The sequence below is a fragment of the Poecilia latipinna genome, unplaced genomic scaffold, assembly GCF_001443285.1.
Source record: "Poecilia latipinna isolate Pla-1442-1.1 unplaced genomic scaffold, P_latipinna-1.0 Scaffold2919, whole genome shotgun sequence".
NCBI lineage: Eukaryota > Metazoa > Chordata > Actinopteri > Cyprinodontiformes > Poeciliidae > Poecilia > Poecilia latipinna.
This window is the reverse complement of record NW_015115535.1, coordinates 5,341-25,170: the sequence shown is the minus strand read 5'-3', so window position 1 is coordinate 25,170 and position 19,830 is coordinate 5,341.

Here is a 19,830-nt window from a genome sequence, read left to right as displayed (position 1 = left end):
AAATGTTGAAGTAATGTTGTATATTTTGAGATTTTATGAATCCTTTTTCATAGTTAAAAGTGAATCCCAAAAATTACCATGAGCCTTAAAGCAGTCAAAGCACTCAGCATATTTTTCTGCATTGTGGATCAGCTCCAGTAGTCAGATGGTTTTACTGTCTGTCATGTTGGGCTGCATGGTTACTGAATGATATGACTTCCTGTCTTATAGCAGTTTTAGGACATTTTCTTTTCTGCTGTAGTGTTTAGATCACTTGAAATGTTTGTTTTTTTATGTGTATGAGTAGACTTGCCACGTATTTTTGTTGTAGATGTTATGCACCAGCACTTTAGATAGTTTGCTTTCTCAAGACTTGCAAACTTTTATGCTTTACTGGCTGTTCGATTGTCATATGTATGTTTTTACTGCTTTAACAACTGCATGACAAGATGTGCGTTGCAGGAGCGTGATGTTGAAGAAACTGAAACAAATGAGACTGATAAGTTTATGGCAACTTTTAAATGATGTTAATTAGATTAAGAGATTGTTAATTGGAACGCTTTTATAGATGCATTTAATGAGCAACAAGTGGACTTTGATAAGACAACACCTTGTGCTGTAAAAAGTCTTTAAAACGTGAAGTATTAACACTCTGGTGGGGCGGCGGGATTCTTTCTTCGAGAAATAACAACTCTAAGAGCTAGACTGGAGTCATAAAACGTATTCCTCAGCTGTCTACATTGGAAATACTGAGTGAAAAGTGTTGTGGTTGCTCATAAATCCCCAGACAAAACCTGTTACATCCTATGTTCCACAACCAATTCAGGCTGTCAGAGGCTATGGCTGTTGTATGAGGCATGCCCTGGCTTTACATGACGACATCTTTGGCAGATTAAATGACTCCTACAGAAGGAACATCTTCAAACCCAAGAGTTTCACCGTGAGAAGGAGTCATAAAACTGACGCAAAGGGAAAGTTGGGCTTGGGCTAGGTTAATTATTTTTTAGTTAGCTCGGACGTTTCTACAAAATTAAATAGAAAATTTGGTGCCATTTTCAATTTTGTGCTTCCTGAGAAAAGATGGCATCCAGAGTTAGTTATGTTTAAGATATATTATATATGAAAAAGGAGCAGACATGTTCCTTTCTATCAACAACTTTATTTTAATTTCCTAAAAGACTAAAAGCATCAAGCCAATTCAGAAGGGAAAGTTTTTGCAGGTTCTGTGGAAAGGCTTAATGTCTGAATCATGACACTCAGAACAAGTGTTTCTTAATATCCTATATTAAAAAAATCTAAAGTAAATACCGTCCAGGATGACCACTTTAGTTGATGGCAAACTCTGCTAATCCACCTCTTTTGGTTTTGCTGCTCCTCTTTAAATCCTTGTCTGTTCTTATGATTAATAAAACCGGGCAGAGAGATTGCAGAGTTACGAATTTGACCTTTGCCAATGACGATTGACAGAACAGATGTTAACTTCCCTCTTTCTCTCTCTGCTCTTTGGTACCGTGCATTCATCTTCCCATTAACTTTAACCAGTTTATAAAACTCTAGTTTTCCAATCTAAATGCCAGAAAAGTAACTACTGTATTTGTCCAAGAGATAAGTTTTCATGGAGTTTAAACATGCATCAATAACTACCGCCATCTTTATTGCTCTAATTTTAAGCTTATTTAATCATTGAATTTTTTCCCCCAGAATTTTCCCTTCCCTTTTGAAATCGGGGTCTCTTTAAAAATGTTTAATGATTTGAAGCTGAACCATCTGATTTATAGGACTCAAAAGGTCCAGGTTTTATTTATGCTCTCCAAAATGACATTCTTCCATATTTTAAAATTATTCCACGTTTGTTCATTCATTGTGTGTGTTGTAACTCTGCCTTAGAAATTTGAGTGTTTCTAATTTGTGATAAAGCTGCACGATGCAGCAAACAGAACTATTGGAAGAAACTTATTCCCAGATAATTAGTTTCTCGAATGAGCTTTGCAAAAGAATCTGGCTTGTAAATATGCCTCATTATACTTTGTTCAGATGTTTAAATTAAACCTGTTCTTCTAACCTTATCAACTGGAACCTGTTTCCTCATGGGAAATTGTATAATTAGCATAGTTTGTGCTAAGGAGTTTTTTCATATATATATTTTTCAAGATTGATGTTTAAGTTAGGTAACTTTGATTTAAAAGTACTATAGTTAGGTTAGTTCATAGCTGGTTTTTTTATTTAAATCATAAGTCCTTAATGCAATTTACTGTGCTTTGCAGAAACCTGGGAAATGTCCGACAGCTTGAATTAGTGACTACTGTGCCCTGAAAATCTTTAAATGTGACTAATATATCTATATATATGACAGATGTGTAGCACCTCTGCTCTGGCTATATGAGCTATACAGGAAGTCAAGCCTACCCTGTCTTTGTTTCAGAGTCGAAGCAGACATTTTATCTAAACCTCTGCATTCCTTTGACCCATTTCCCAGTTTTTTTCTTTGAGACAACAAACAAGATTTGGTGGTTTTATTTCCTGTTGGGGACTGCATCAGATTCTTCCCAGGAAACTTTGTTTCCTCCTCGTGAACAACAATTTTAAAGCCACCCGCATGTACTAAGCATCTGAAGATCACTGTTTGCTGATATCGGGCTGCATGAACGCTCTTCTCTGAAGTGATGAGAGGAGAAAATCCTTCTGGCATCTGCCTTTTCTAAAGGTACAATAAGTAAGTTATTTTTCATTACGAGAAGGGGTGCAGATATATTTCCACATATTTTAAACTTTAGAGGGCAGATTTTTAAGTGTGGTGACACTCATTCATGATTGATGGTTACATGACGAAACATGTCACTTAAAGTTGCTTTTGATGGGTTGGTCTTGACTGAAATCTAAGGAAAGATGCTCCAGCTTTTGTGTTGGTTGCCATTTATACACTTTCATTTCGCATTTTTGTGTTTCCTCCCTGATCTGCTGGGATTGACAGCATTTTTATGTCATGTTTTCTACTAGTAAAAAGAAGACTCTGGTAGCAGTTTTAACAGTCAGTGTGCCAAATCTATTCAATCCCGCCTGTCATGTCTGTTGTAATTTCATTCTTTAAAGCTTGATTAACCTCCTGTCATCTTTAAACGAGCAGCGTGTACCAGAGAGAGCCTGTAAGAGACGCAACAAGAGTCTTCGCGAACGTCAAAAAAGGAGCTAATTTAAAGCCAGCATGCCATTCTCCTTCATCCTTTAGGCCATACTGCACTTCACCAGTCTACCTCGAGTGTCAGGCTGAGCACAATCCCAGGCCCCGCCAGTCACAATTACACCCAATTCCAAAAGCATTTCCCATTTCCTTGTCTCCACTTTGTGTAAGATGGAAAATCTAACCCCAAGGGCCCCAGTCATGTGTTATGCAATTACACCAGCCATTCCTAATTCAACACACAGAACTTGGGTAGATTGATGGAAACCAGCAAAGCTGTGTTTCTGCAGTGGGTTCATTCTCATTCCAATGTGATTATTTGTAGATTATCTCTTTGTTTTTATAACAATTTGACATTTAAATACTCATTTATTTATTTACAGACTCATGAAATGAGATTTTTTTTAACGTATAGAAGAAAAAGTTTCATATTTTGGCAGCATGAATCTCAGTGAAGTCCACAAACTTTACTTTTCACCTGGGTTTTAGTTTGGCTGTGGACTCCAGGTGTAGGCATTTCTCTAAATTAAACTTTCTGATGGAAGCTTATAATATGGCTCTAAGGCATAATCTGGGTTTTCTACAACCCTGATCCCTGGCTGAGAAAGTCTCATCAGATATTTGCTTTGCTCTCCTCCATCTTAGTAGACTTTGGGGTGAGGAGGATGAAGGTGACGGCGTCTCCTTAACTCTTCAGACCATGGGCTGCAGTGAAACTGCTACACAGTTCACTTAAATTAGTTGGGAAATGGGTACATAATATTATGACAGTGAGTTTGGGGGACATCTATAAATCTGAACCACATACCTGTTTGGTCTTTTGTTAATACTTTCTAATGATTTCATCTTGAATACTGGTAAATACTGCCTGCAATGCCCTCAAAAAGTATTCATACTTACTGAACTTTGTCAAGATGCAACCACAAACCTCAATATATTTTATTTTGATTTAATGTGATAAACTAAGTCAAAGTGTTGCTTTATTATGAAAGAGGGAGACAAGAATGTGTAGTTTATAAATCTGAAATTCATATTTCCTCATCATTTTCCCCCATTCTTTGCCAAATACCTCAACCTCTTCCAAGTTGCCTTCCACCAATTCATAATTGGATTTATGCCTGGATTTTGACTAGCCCATTATAATAGATGAATATGCTTAGATCTACATGGCTAACGTCATAGTCTGACCATGTCTGTTCTAGTTTCAGATCTTTTGGAGCCTCTGCTAGGTTTTTCCACATGTAATTTAGGTGTGTTCCTTGCTCTTTGTGAATCTGCCTATTCACTAACAAGCCTCTGAGGATGTTGAATTTATACTCTGATTAAATTACACAGTGGTGGACTTTACTGATTTGTTCACTTCCAACAGCAATTGGGTGTTCTAAATTTTATTTAGGGGTATTAGAATCCAAGGGGCTAAAACAGGGGCTGTTTTTATTTTTATCTGTAAAAAATAAACCGTACAAACAGGATTTCGGTTTTTTTTTTTTGTTTTTTTTTTTTTTAAAGTGAGTGAGATACCTCAATATTTTATCTCCTATTCCCTTTCTTGTGAGACAGTTACCTGGGAATCTGGCAGGAGATTGGTGGGTAGAGAGCAGGCGCCTCTCATACATCCTGGCTCATTGATTTTCGGTCAGGGATGAAAGCCACAGACTCACTAGGTCTTTCATACTGGGGGTGGGGGCATCCCAAAAGACACATCAATCAGATTTCAAAGAGAGCCAAGCCAATCTTATTTATTTACTGTCTTTTCATTGTCATTACAATCCCAAAGCAGGGTCCCACTTCCCTTCCCTTTCTGCACCAGTTACCAGTGTTATCCTGCTTCACCTTCACAAGCCAGTCCATCAAAAGTTCCCAAAGCCGAAGAGAGTCCATTAGGGGACCCGCGAACTTTATGCATTTTTTTTTTTTTTTTTTTTTTTTTTTTTTTTTGTACAATACCTGATCTGTATGGTAATTGTAGAAATATTTGCAAATACTGGGGCAAATGTATTTAAATGTATCCCGTAATATAATAAAAACTCATGTTATACGCATTAACAATCTGACATCAAATTTCCTAATATAGTCATCGCTCCAGGCACAACACACTGAAACAGCTCGTGTTTTCTTGGCAGAGATGCTCTTCGCTTCTCCTTGCATTAGATTAAACTAACACAATGCCATAAAATAAGAGGATACCACATCGAATCAGCAGTGAAAACTCCTGTTGGCCTACAGCCTTTCTTCGTGCTTCTGGAAAAGATAACAAACCAGCAGGACATTGACTTTTGCAAGAGGAAGATCTTAAAGAGTCAGCGCTGCCTTGTCAGTTTCAGGGAGAAGTTCACCATAAAGGGCTAATAAACAGTCATGATGTTAATGACTATAGCAGGCTGCTTTAGGACATATCTGACATTACACACATGATAATGCTCGTCAAGTTCAAGTTTTTTTTTCTTGCCTAATTGCTTGAAAAACCAACAGTTAATTCAAGACAAATGCCTCAAGTTTATTGTGGAGAATTTGTCTTTTAAGATATGCTTCTGGAGATAAGGAATATGCCAGTGTTTTCCCCATGCCAGCTGAATTGTGTTGTCTTTAACACCTATTCTCATTATGTCTCTCTGCTATCAGCATCACCTTGATCTGATGAACCACGCTACGTTCGGCTTGGCAGCTATTTAGTCATCTTCCTCTTGATCACAAGAAAAATCAGGCATTTTGTCTCTTAAATTAAATACCAGGAAGCGATAGTGATCGTAATTCCCTCAGCAATTAATTTGCTCACACATATGTTGTACCTATTGTTTTATCTTACCGTGTTGTCTGTCAGCCTCCCTGGCAGTTGTTCTCATACACACACTCCAGCTGATGTCACATATCAGATATACTGCTGCTGCAGGGTGTCTCCGAGTCGAAGGCTTTGCCTCCTCAACTTTTGGCCTCTGCTGCTGGGTGTTGATAGATGTTATTCATTGGGGCTGCCCTCGCGGCGCTCCTACAGGAAGAGGAGCTAACGTGATTTGGGGCAAAGAGACCCGTAGGGTTTCATGCTACAGCTCAGATGGCTTAGCAGATGTGAGATATCAATAGGGTAGATGAGAAAACCGTTCTGTAGAGACGTGTTGCGGGAAATCTATCACCTGTTTCTTACAGATAAGGATATTTATCAACAACCAAAGAGAGAGGCAGATGAGAAAGAGTTTGAATACAGTCCAGTTTATTCATATGGTGCAAGTATGTAATAAATGTCATGTCTAGCCAAAGACACTTTAGGCCTGATTACAAATATACAGAAATCACATTTATTCTATGATGTCACATTGATTTCAAAAACCCTGATTAAGTAATCACAATAGGGTATATATTAATTGATAGAGCACATAGCACCATGTAAGGTCTATGAAAGCATCACAGTGAGCAGTAAAACACGCCTCTTTCACTCATCTGTTCGCTCTTACAGGAGAACTGCGCTTGCTTTCTGCATTGGTTGGTGTAGTTTTTATCTGGGGCGATAACATATTCCAGTCGCCAGATTTTCAACTAAAATCTAGTGACAATCAGCTTGGGACTTTGCCTAATAGTAGAAGAATGTGAGGTGGAAGAGGACAAAGAAGAATAAGAAGACAATAAAAAGGAGAGTTTGTTGATTTTTTTTTTCTAAATTATTTATTTTTGTCTTTGTTTTTCCTTATCTTCTTATTCTTCTTTGTTCTCCTCTACATCCTCTTCTTGTACACCCAAGGCCTGTACAGGCTGTCACCAGATCCCAGCAAAAAAAAAAAAAAAAATCAGTCAATCAGATCAATCAGAAAAGTTAGCACCACCATCTGACAAACACGCCCACTAAATGCAGAGAGGGAAAACTGTCACTGTGCTGCACTCATGAGCCCTCTTATGAACTGAAATGCCCACAATCTGAGCTATGCATTTACTCAGTTAACAAAAGTGCTGTTGTGATTGCTTAATAAACTCCTATGGATTGTTGGCAGGAATGTGACTCCATACTGGCCATTAAAATCTAACCATGAAGACTGATTACATTCAAAGACACAAAGCCCAACCCGATCCTACGTACAGTTAATGACATTTTAATTCACATTATTGTACCAATTGATCAGAAGTTATCAATTGAGGTTGCAGCAATCCCTCCACCTGAGCAAGCCTGATGGGAGAGAGGAGATGAACAATTGGCTTCATAAAACATTCAGCTCAAGGTTCCTTACATATATTTGAGCTATATTTTCTCACTCTGTTGGTGCAGAGCTGCACTGGTGTAAAAAGTGGTTAGCGCCCGCCTGGCGGACCAATACTGAACATCCCACCTCCAAGCAAATCTGTTTACTACCTCATCCTATTCACTAACTTTACCGCATTAGCACTGAGTTGTGAGTTCATATTACTCGCTCTCCAAACAATATTGGCTTTCAAGTATGTGGGCAGTTAAGAGAGGTCACCCCAAGTGTAAATTGTCAATACTGGATCCATTTTAGAGGGCAAATGCGCTTTGGAGGGACTCATAATGGAGGGTTTTATCTTATTTTTACCCAGGGCACATTCCCACAATAAGATTGATGCCACTCATTGTTTGATGAATTCCTAATAGACCTATAAACTTGCAGAGCTTAAAGACAAAGGAATGCCTGCGAAAGCCAAATATAGGCGAGGCGATAGGACCGTCCCACCGGCTGAAAAATTACCCTCATATAATTTCAATGGAATCTCGCCCGAACTATCATGCTTAGCGCTGAAGGATGGGCAACTTGTGTCGGTTGAATTAAACCTTATTTATCGCTCATTAGGCATAGAGCGGAGCCAACTGATGATCAGAGGGAAAATAATGTGCAGTGGAATAGGATGCCACCCTGCATGGTTATGCATTCCTCCAACAATAAGACATGGTGCCAGAATCAAATCCCTTTTTCTCTCCTGTCACATTTCTCCCCTCCCTTAACATGATGTGACTATTATTAAAATATAAGTTATAATGTCCGGGCTGATGTTTGCATTTGAAGTGCCAGCTATAATCTTACAATCTGTCAGACGGAAAGTAACAGAATTAATTTTTTCACTTCTTTTCTTGGCAGCCTTGATGTGATGATTTGTAATATTGAGGCATAAAAGGACTATGTACCTGGCAGTGACTGATAAAGGTAATTCCCTTAAATACAAAGACAAGATATGCAGAAACATTATTTAAAGTTCTATTCAGCTGGTAGTATTAGTCAAACAGATATTAGAGCAGAAGGAATCTCAGTAAATGTGACTCACTCGCTTTTAAATAGCTGGATACCGTGACACACAGCCTCCTTTTTTTAAAGCAGTCACAATAAATTAAACATATTTAACTGCAGGTTTATTAAATCCCCTGTACTTTCCAGAGTGCATGAACGTTAAGATTGCAAAGTTGAAGTGATTTTATGGTTACACTGAGGCTTTCTGAACCTTAACCATTACAATAATATTCGACCAAAGTAAGAAATTAATAATTACTATGGATAAAATTATCACTTGTGTCTGTTCTTTGCTCTGAGCTCTATAATTATGTCACTTTCTTTATTTGTTTTCAGCTTTTAGCAGAATTAGGATAAGAGGTTTTTCAATCTTAAAATTGTTTATTGTAGCAATATTTACAGTGTTAGCTATTGGCCCTTTTAGTGAATATGTGTAAAAAAAAACAAACTTAAAATAAATTGCATAATAAAAGTAGCAGACCTCTCAATGAAAAAAAAGAAGAAATTCAGTATTTTTTGCCCATTTATACAACAGGGAAAATACTTTTTGCAACACTCCTGGATCAGAGTTGTTGGTGCCCCATCTGTCAACACTTTTACCCCTCTTACTAACAGGACAGCACTTAGTCGTTCAAAACATTTCATAAGGTTGGAGCTTACAGAGAAAGAGAACTTTAACTATTCTTCTTTCTCTCTTATAAACTCACCGCTGAGTTATTTCTGCCTGATTTAGGCCCTGTCCACATGAGATAGTTTTGTCTAAAACTAGTCATTAGTTTCTGAAACATCTGCGTCGACACAGGATTGTTCCCAGAAATGTTTTCATCCACATGGAAACAACCCAAAACACCATTTTTACTGCCCCACACCTGTAAGTGGTGCTAAACATGGAGTGTGGAACATACGTGTAATGCCTCTGCACCAGTTTAGCAATAAACACAACAAGAAAACAAGATTGGTGAACAACAAAGGCTGAGTGGAGTCTTTTGTAGAACTATTTGCATCAGCTTCAATATGAACGAACGTGTAGTCTGACATTGTTAATATCTATGACACATTTGGGGTTAGAGGTCAGATGACACATTTGGGGTTAGAGGTCAGGTTAGAGGTTAAGCAAGTATTTCAAATGCTTTTGATGTCCACATGAAGACACAAGGACAACATTTTCACTCTGGAACCAATTTATTATTTATTTATTTATTATTAATGGAGTCTAGCAACCCAATTTCACTCAATATGTCAATTTTAAATGTAAAGTTGAATTTGTCTATGTTTCCAAAAAAAACAAAAAACAAAAAAAAAAAAAACATTTAGGTTCCCCAAAGTATTTCATTTCCATGAGCCGAGGTAGAAAAATGAGTATGAGTCCAAAACGCCATTGATGGATGTTGGTTTGGTGTCTGGTGAACCTCAGTTATACTGATTTGACCCATTTATGAGTTATTTTAAAATTGATGTCAAATTCCACCAACTTTTATAATTAAAATAGTAATAGTTAAAAGTTGCTAGAAACTGTCCAACTTGAAAAAAAGTGAGGCATGATTTAGAAATTACTTTATATATATTTATTTGAAAGGAAGATTAAGCTGCTGCCATAAAAGATGAAGCAATTTCACAAGTGGCGAGAAAGACATTTCAATCTTTATGCTCATGTATGAATGAGGTAGATACTTAAAAAGGTTGTTGACATTTTAAAAATCAGCCCAGAATCTTAGCATTATGTGCACATTTTCACTTCCCTAACATTTCAATGGGTGTGTGAGTATTCCTGTTATCAATTTGCTTTATCGGCCCACAAAAAAAAAAAAAGATAAAAAAAAGATCAAAAGAAATATGATTGAAGCAGGGGCAGTACTTGAAACTGTGACTTAAAGTAAATCTGCTCTCTTTGTATGTGGAAAATATAGACATGAGAGCGGGAGTGGAAAATAGAAAGACATCAGTAAAATGGAGTGTGTATATAGTGTTCTCATGGAGAGATGTATAAGTAGTGATACCAGTAAAGAAAGCAAAAGAGAACGTCAGGGTTAAATAAAGTACAAAGTTCTAAAAAAAAAAAAAAGAAACACTGATGTACCTTTATTGTTGCACAAAAACAAATACGTTCCCATACCGAGTATGCAATCAGCAAGAATCCTCCCTACACTCAGGCAGGCCTGCCTCCAGTCAAGCATGATTTCGCTTGACATGCTTCCATCACTAATGCTGACTGATGCCCATTTGCTAGGCTCCTCATATTTATTTATTTATCTGTTTATTTGTGTCAACTTTATTTATTGATGTGCCTCAAGGATGCTGTGAGATGGCAAATATCCATTTGTCCATGTAGAGCAGTTAGGGAAGAGAAAGGCTGCACACGTGAGTGAACAAAAGACAGGAAGGACGGAGTTTGGCTTTTTATTTAGATCCCAGCAGCTGAAATCGCTATTGCTGTTCAAGTAATGGAAAATTTTCCATACCTATTGAGTTACTTTGTGCTAATCCCAGCGGTTTAGCTCCTTCTCTCTATTTTTCACTCTTTTGGCTTCTATTTGGTTAGTGTTTGATGGAGGAATTTGAGTTGGTTCAAATTACCTTTCTCAAAGCTTTAGCAGCACTCCCAGCCCTATTAGGTTCATGCAGCACATTGCCTCTGTCCTTGTCCTGCAGTTCAGTTGGACATCAAATGGTCTTCTCTTTTAAAGCGCTGTTCACAATACCTGCTATTTTCAACCATTTGATTGTTTTGGATCGTGGCCTTATGTTTTGTCATAGCTGCATGCTGGTAGAAAATGCCCTCTCAGTTGTGATTCTGATGATGCAATTATAGCGCAATGAGTGCATAATGACTATAATTGTTTATTTACATAGTGACATATTTGTTGTTGTTATCTGTAGAGTGAATAGCAGTAATAACTACCAACTCATGAGCTGTTTGAGATCATTGCTGTTGCAAGGTGTCGTCTCTGCACAGAGGTGCTTCTGAAATACAAAGATGGTCAAAATTAAATATATTTAGTGAACTCATTCTTATATAAAATCTCAAAGATGTGTTACCATAATCAAACAGATTTACTTGGAAATCATTCTTATCATCCAGGAAAAAAATATTTGGCATTATTCTTTTGAGGCTCAAGCAGAGTTTTGAACCCCAGTCACCAAGTCTGGGCCTACATTTAATGGAGACTCCATTGGATAACTTTTAAAAACTGTTCTCCGTCTACTGCTTGAACATAGCTGAATCAACTTATGATTCATTACCAGGCTTCTGCAGAACTTTGACGTGTAGGGGAAGTGTTTGACCATTTTAATCAGCTGTTTTGGAAGGGAGACAAATTTGAGGCCTTGAGAACTAAAGCTGAAAACCTGCGTCAATTATTCAACAAAAAAATAAATAAAATGGGCAAAACTTTTTATTTCTAGATCTGCAAAGCTGGTTAAAGTTTATCCCAAAAGACTTGGAGCTGTAACTGGTTCTACAATGTGTCGACTCAAGGGATATGAATAAAAAAAACTTTACTTTTTTTTTTTTTTTTGGAAAAAAAGCTCAAAAACTTGTGTGTATGCTACTTTGTGTTAGTTATTCTCATACAATCCTATCAAAATACAAAGGTTTTTGTAGTTTTGGGTTGCAAATGTTCCTGGAAGGCACTGTTGGGGGAGAGAGAGAGAGAAAAATCCAGTTGTTTTTTGGTCTCTGTACCAACACACATCTCCTTCTACTGTGTCTTAAAAATCCTAAAATAGAAGGAATACGTAACCACGCAGCACCGCCACAACACTCAGCTGGAGCGGATTGACATCAGCCACTTTGAGTTTATCTGGATTCATACAAAACAGTTATTGTTGTGCTCAGAAGCACCAGGGGAGGCGCAGAGGGGGTGGAGGGTGTGGTGGGGGTAAACAAGAAGGGAACACAGCACAGTATTTAGTATTCATGAATTCCATAAATTACAATGTTAGGCCCCCCAAAGAGATGACTAATATGTGAACCTTAAAAATAGACAGTTTGCCACAGTATGGGCTTCCCACTTCCAGTGGATTAGGACTGAGTAAACATTTACAGAAATAGTATGATTTATTATTTGGATTTTAAGAATGCGGTTTGGATAAAGTAAGTACTCCTCCTTAGAGTAAGATTTCTCTGTGTCTTGATGCGAACAAAATAACCCAATAAAGCTTAAAAGTAAACATTACATGAACAAACTGTTTTTTTTTTTTGGGTTTTTTTGTGTCTTTTTCAGATAAGTCTGAATATTGCGTCTCATATTCCATGGTGAACTTGTGAATATTTTTCTCTGTCAGATGGACTCTGAAATGATTGGAAACGGTATTTCTGAATGGATGAAGAACAGAAAAAGCTTCACTAGGATCACACCTATAGCCTTTCTAGTTAGTGACCATTTTAACAGTTACATACATTAGAACAAATGATTAAAGTGAACATTGTATTCAGCCTTTCTTATTCTATTGCACTGTTTCTGTAGCTTAGCTTGCCTTTGGTTAGGTAACCTTTTTGTAATTTCTCAAGAACCGTTTGTTGTTCATCTGAGCTCGTTTTTATCATATGTAGGTATTCCTGCATGAAACTGTTTCTTTAAATCAGGGTGTAAAAAACAGAGAAATGAGTTGGCACCCTTATTAAAGAGGTGTAAAAAATTCCCTTTCCTTGCTGCACCATAATTCCACATTGGAAATGTAAAGAAATCCATCCATTTGTCTACATTCAGTCAGGTGGGGGGAGAAATAATTGTTCCCAGCAGCAGCTTTACTGGATGATGAGAGTAATTAACAACCGATGAATTAGTTTTCCTGTAGAGTAAATATAACATGAAGCAGATGTCAAGTTCTTTTAGCCACTGGCCACAAGGCTGTAAGAGGAGCCTATATTTAGAAGGACAGTAAAGGAGATGAATACAAAAAAAACTCTCAGATCTCTGACCCTTAGATGTGGAGCAAAATGTAGATTTTTATGGATTTTAAAGTAAATCACCATTGATTTACTTTCTGGTTGTCTTTTAGTCCTAATATCCCTTTTGAAATAAATGTAACTTTAGTGCATATATATGATGGAGGATGCATAATGCTGTTGGACTGTTTCTCCTTTAAATGTTTTGGAACCCCTCTAAGAGTGCAGACCTGTAATAAATACAGTTTGAATAAAAACCTCAGTATTGTGCTACTCAGCATAAAGAGGAAAGGAGGCAGCATACGTAGGTGGCATCCTGTGGGCAAAAGTTGTTCCAGCAAAGTATTAACAGCAGAGGTACCTATTTGCGCCACAGGTGATTTTATTATTTGATGACAGCATGTGCATGGAAAGTTTTACCTATGGAAATGTGATTTCTCTGTGTCTAAACTGGTCTGATTTGTATCATTGGCCTCTAACATAAAAATGTGCAAGTGACTGAAGAGTACGGGAGCCATACATTCGGTTTGAAGCCGGATGAGGTTTCTGAGTTTGTAACATCTCCAGCCCTGAGGACATCGCCAGCTAAGTAAAGGATGAAGCTGCACACTGCATTACCTCTGCTATTATTATTTTTCTTTCTACTCTAGACGAGTTTCTGTCTCTGGCTCAGGTCACTGTTGCCCCAGGGCAGATTACAGCAGATGGGAGCTGGGATGCTACTTGAGATTTCCAACAAGTAGGCAGAGTGTGTTCCTGTATGTGTTCATATACGTTTGTTCGTTGCGTGTTCAGGAAGGCTGTGCTTTTCTAGCTAGTTCCTGTTTGATTGCATGCGTGTGGTTACGTGTAGTTAGGCCTGGCATTCGCTTGCAGGGCTGCAGTTGACCTGATTTTCAGTTTCGCAGTGTGACTCACACAGGTTGGGCTTTTTAAGAACAAGCAGACCAAAAACCGCAAAAGTGACACTTAACAGACACACACGCACACAAACACACACCACAGATGTTCTAGCAGTAGTGGAACATACATGCAAATCCACGTTTACAGCAACCACGTGCATAAATATTTTGTGATAGCTAAAAATAGCATTTCATCATTTTAAATATTCAACTGCCATGTATAATAATTAATAGCAAAGTGCACAAATCTTAGCTACAAGCTACAATATTAAAGGTAGGGGCTTTGTCTTCACTTATAATCCCGTCATTAATATGTTTATGGCAGTGCAAGAAGTCTAAGAAATCGATTTTTGCTTTTTCCAACTGTAAAACTTTTATGGCAGTCAGTATGGCTGAAGAAGCAACCCTGTCATTATTTTACTGGCTCTGCTGGTTGCTGAATTGATGGCCTGTGCTTATAAACCTTGAATAATTGAACAGGAGAATCAGTCAATGAGAGACGGAGAAGAACAAGGTCTTGATGCTTTGATGGCCAAGATGACGGCTTTAAAAAGAGAATGACAGCAGACTGATTAGCCAATGTGTCACTTTGCCGCTTTGTACGCTTTACTCTCTCGTCTGTTTCTCGGCCTCTCCCTTATTCCTCTTCTCTCATGATTCATTTTTGTTTGTTTTTCCCTACTCCTTTTCTACTCCCTCACTTCAGCCCATTCTCTGCTACCCCACTCTTGGACATAACTGCCCTGTTTTCTTAAAATACCTAATTTCCCCTTGCATCCTGTCCCAATTCATCCCAATGAGTCCATGTAACTCCAGGCGTAATTATTACTGTTGGATGGACGATCGGCTCAGTGGCGCCGTACCCGGCTCTCTCCGCCCGCATTATCCATTTATGGAGCATCCCTTTTTGTAGCGAGCCATAGTAATGATAGGAGTCTTGGCGACCCCGTGCATTTGTGCTGTAATATAAGACATTCTCATTAGTCAGAAGATTGTGCTTTCTCATGTCCATTACATTAATTGCTACACATCAGGCCCTGCCGTGCCTCCTGGTATTTTGTTACATTGCGCGCATCCTCTGCTGCCTCACCTAACTTACGACCAAATAGTCTCTTTGCTCCCAAAAGGTGAGCGAGGTAATCGAAAAAGGTTGCACAGAAAACAGGATAAAATGTTTTTGGTCAAAAATTTCAAAGAGGTAATCTGAGGAGTTTCCCTGTGTTTTGTTAGTCAAGTGGGTTTAAAAAAAAAATGTTTTCAGATCAAATAAATTGAAGCAAAGTGCCCTCCACCCCCGCGCAGTCTCCCTGTTGTCAGTCATCTCTCTTCATAATAGGGAAGCAGGCCACTGCCATAATTGCTTTGATGGTCCAGCCTGAGCAAATCACTTCTGGGCATAAAGAGAGGCCTTGGACATGGCAGCCAGAGAGAAAAGGTGCGAATGAATTAAAGCACTTTGCGTTCCTCTGGGCATGTGGCCCAGATTTCTCCTAAAAGAAAAAAAAATAAAAAATAGAAGGCGAAAAGGAAGGAGCGAGTGGGGAGGGTTGTGCCACTCTCCTCGTTGAATAAATGGCAGTAAAAGCAATAATGCACATCCAGCCTCCATTATGCCACTCCGGAGAGCTTTATCACAGAGGACACAATGGCAGTGACATAGTTAACTGGCAGGTGGAGAAAGGGGGATTTCAGTGGAAATAATCTGATTTTATACGGGGCTCCCTTCTTTGGGAAAACCTCTGGTCAGACCTTTTGTGAAAGAACAAAAGTTTTGCTCTTTGGAGGCAAAGCTTTTAATGTTTTAGTAGGGCCGGGTGGATGTCCCAAGGCCCCTAGTCCTCAGGATTTCAACAAGGAGACATCATACAGGGCCTTTGCCTCACCGCTTTGTGTCTTCTGACCCTCACGATGCTCGAGCAAAGTCATTTTCTGTCTCTTCCCATATTATGTTCCTAAACCTTGAACTGAACAGAAATATTAGCCTTTGTTCCCTCTTGTTAGTCACTTTTTACTGCTGAAGCTGTTCCCATGCTCCAGCTGCCAGTCTGAGGAAAGTGCAGACGCCCGATAAAAGAGCCTTTTTTGTTCTTTAATTATGTCTCAACTTCTCAGGCACAGTAATGTCTCCGTATAACAAACGTCCATTACTAGAAATATTCACACTCTTAGTTTGATCTGTAAAACAACAGAGGTGATGGTTGCAAAATTCCTTGGAACCAGCAAAGAAGTACACTTTTAAATATGAAAGACATTCTGAATTACGACTGACTTAAATTTTTTTGGAGTTTGACATTCACCTGCAGTTACCTGAATTCATTCTTTAGCTATCCATCGATGCCCCAACATATTTAAAGAAGCAAGGAGATTTTGTATTTCTTCAGAAAAATTACACATAAATGAATGACGGTATTAATAAATAATTAAGGAAAAACAAATTAAAATGTTACCACTGAACATCCAGACTACTACAACTGCTAAAAAGGGGTGGGTGGTGATTGATGGGTGAATAATTAACATTCGGGACATTATCCAAAATCAGAGTATAAAGAAACTGTTTCATAAATTGTCATAGATGATGTTATTATGAAGGGGACAAAACCAGAGGAGATGCAGAATTCCTTGCCGTGGCCCGGAGTTTGATTTGTCACCTCTCAGTGATCCGGCCTGGATCACCGGTTCCTGGATTTTTACTCCCATATTGACTGACGAGTAAAAAAAATCCCACAATAGATGCAGTTTAAACCAGTTTGAAAATCACTGTCACACACTTGTCCGGGCCAGGCAACTATACTGTGTACCTGGATGGTTCCTCACCTTAAATCACTGAAAACCCAAATTAAGACGGAATAAAAAAAGTTCTTGAAGAAAGCCACTGTGTCTTGATGAGCTTTTCTGTGTTCTGGAACACAAACGAGCACACACAAAACAAACTGTTTTGTTGAGACTGATAAGAGATAACAGTCTCTTATCTCTTCAACATAAGAGACTATTGAATCTAAATCTGAGACCAGAAAGTGACATTTTAAAGCGTCTTTGTAAGAGCAGTTAAATGTGTGTGAAAGGTCAGATCCAGTGTGTTCCGTTCACTGCATGTTGTTACTGCTTAGTTTTGTATGGAATACGTAAATGTATATTGATCTTGAACTCTTAAGGAAAAATCTGCTAGTTTTTTTTTTAGTAACAATCCAGTCATGACCACACATTACAAAGGGCAACGATGCAAAATTGAAAAACTAAAGCGGAGAAGCCATTTTACTAATCCGACAATACCATTACAAAAACTTCAGAGGTCACAAGCTCCTAAACCAGGGCTCCACTTGGGTCAGGAACATCATTCTTCCTCAATAGTATTGTCTTTTTTTCTCATCCAGCCATTTGCACGCTCCGTATTAGTTCCACTCTGATCCTTTTGCATCTCTTTAAGCCGTGCCACCAACCCAGTCTGCGTACCCCGGTTTCATACTATCGCAACAAATCTCTGACCTTCTTTGTAAAAGGCCACTGCTTTTGTTCATGGATGACAGCCTGCTGCAATCTTTTAGAGCTGCAGGTGCAACTCTCTCTCAAGGAATCATTAGCAGAGAAAATAGCAGCTGATTAATGTTTTTTTTCTTATGTTTAAATTTAATTTATAAAAAGAAATTTGCTTGTCAATACATTTAAAGTCAAATGCATGTATTATAATGGATTAAAATGATATTTTGGCAAAAGTTGGCATCAAAAATCCTTTCAATTTACTTTCATCTCCTTCCGACTCTTCCTACTTTATTTGATACGGATGAATAATTGCTTTTCATATAATAATTATAGTTTTATTGCCAATAATGGAACACTTTAGCCTGTCAACGTGAGTTAGCATAGGCATCCAATGTGCTAATTAAAAGCAACTACTTGAAGATGAAAATGCTGAATGGATCACGCCAACAAGGACAAACATATATCAGCACCAACTAGCCAAATAGAGTCTCTTCCTGACTTAATGCTTGCCAACAAATGCACACTGGGTCTATAGCCATTTATCCAGCCATGTGTTTCAGAGAAATGTCTATGGCATTATTGCTGCCCTCCTTTCATCCATAATTAACCTCTCCCCATTCATAATTCAAATGTGTTATTCACACATCTTCTGATGGTATGACATTACTGCAGTGGCTAAACAGACAGTGTTGAGGCCCTAGTGCAAGGAAGGAAGAAAGTGTGTGTGTGTGTGTGTGCGCGTGCGTGCGTATGTGTGTGTTCTTCTGTGACACACATTTGATTGGCAAGGTTCCACCAAAGCCACAAGTGCAAAGTGGGAAACAGCTGCTGTCTGACTTCTTTGTTTTGCAAAACTTGAATGTGTCTTAGTCGAGCGTATTTTAAGTAGTCAGGCACGAGTTTAGGACAGTTTGTCTTACGTCACTTACTATTGAAAGTGCCAGGATAATCTGGTTCAATGTTCAATCGCTGAAGCTTTATATTCCACTAGTACAAAAAATATCTGGCAATTATTCTTTGTTTCTTTTTTTAATTATTTTAATTAAATAAAAATATGGATAATCTTGCAAACTGGTTTATGCAAATTTTCCTTTACCCCCCCAACAGTTATATTACCTACCTGTTTGACAAAGACAAGTAAAAATAAGAAGCTTCAAAAAACATTCACCTTAGATGCACCAACATATATGCTGAAAATGGTGTGTGCAACCACTTCACATGTATATAGAGAAACTCAGCTCATGATAAAGATTTGAGAAACTCAACGGGGTGAGAGCAGAAAGCTCTCTGCCAGCTTTTCATCATGGAGACATTACGAATGCACAGTTTCAATCAGTAAGTATGGATAGTAAAGGGAAAACATGAATGAAGTCATAAAAGGCTTTTCATAGCCCATCATGAATAATGTGTTTGCCTTTCCAAGGACACCTGGAAGGAAAGTCGCGTGGTAAAGAAAGGAAAAGATAAAGGGAAGGCTGAAATGGATGTGTGATGCCATCAGGTGATGCAGAGAGGTCAGAAGCGAGGAAGGACAGAGAACGAAAGGCAAGGCATCGGTAAAGCAGCACTCAATATTGTGTCCCGCCCTGAAGGATGTGACATATTTCTCCAGCCTTTGTTGGCTCTTTTAATCAGCTTACATATGTCTTGGATAAAAATTGAATTTGTCTGGAAAAAGAGGAGGATATTATTGGCTGTAGCCCTGCGTCATGATTGCGAGAGTGTGTGTCTGAGGACGACTTGTCTTTTTGTGTGCATCTGTGTGTTTTAGCGAGCATTGTCCACACCGGAGCCAACCAATTCATAACGCTGCTGAATTGTGTTTCCCCCATACATCATTGTCAATGCAGCTCACATCTGCAGTGCCAGCTTATTTAATGGCCAAGACCTGAACTCAGGGTGCACACCAGACCCCGGCACCCTCTTTTTTTTATCCATTTGCCCTCTGGCTTTTAGAGGTGTTTGGTTGTTTACATGTGTGAAACAGTTTTTTTTTTTTTTCCCTATAGTGTGTGTAAAAGTTTAGTTTTGAGTCTGTATATGTAGGAACAATTCTTTTATGCAGTCAGGTTTACCTTTCTTTGCATAAATATGCACACCTCTTGAACTTTTTCAAATTCTGTCACTTTACGCACACTAACTTTAATGTATTATATTAGGATTTTAGTCTTCCCTTTTGGTCAC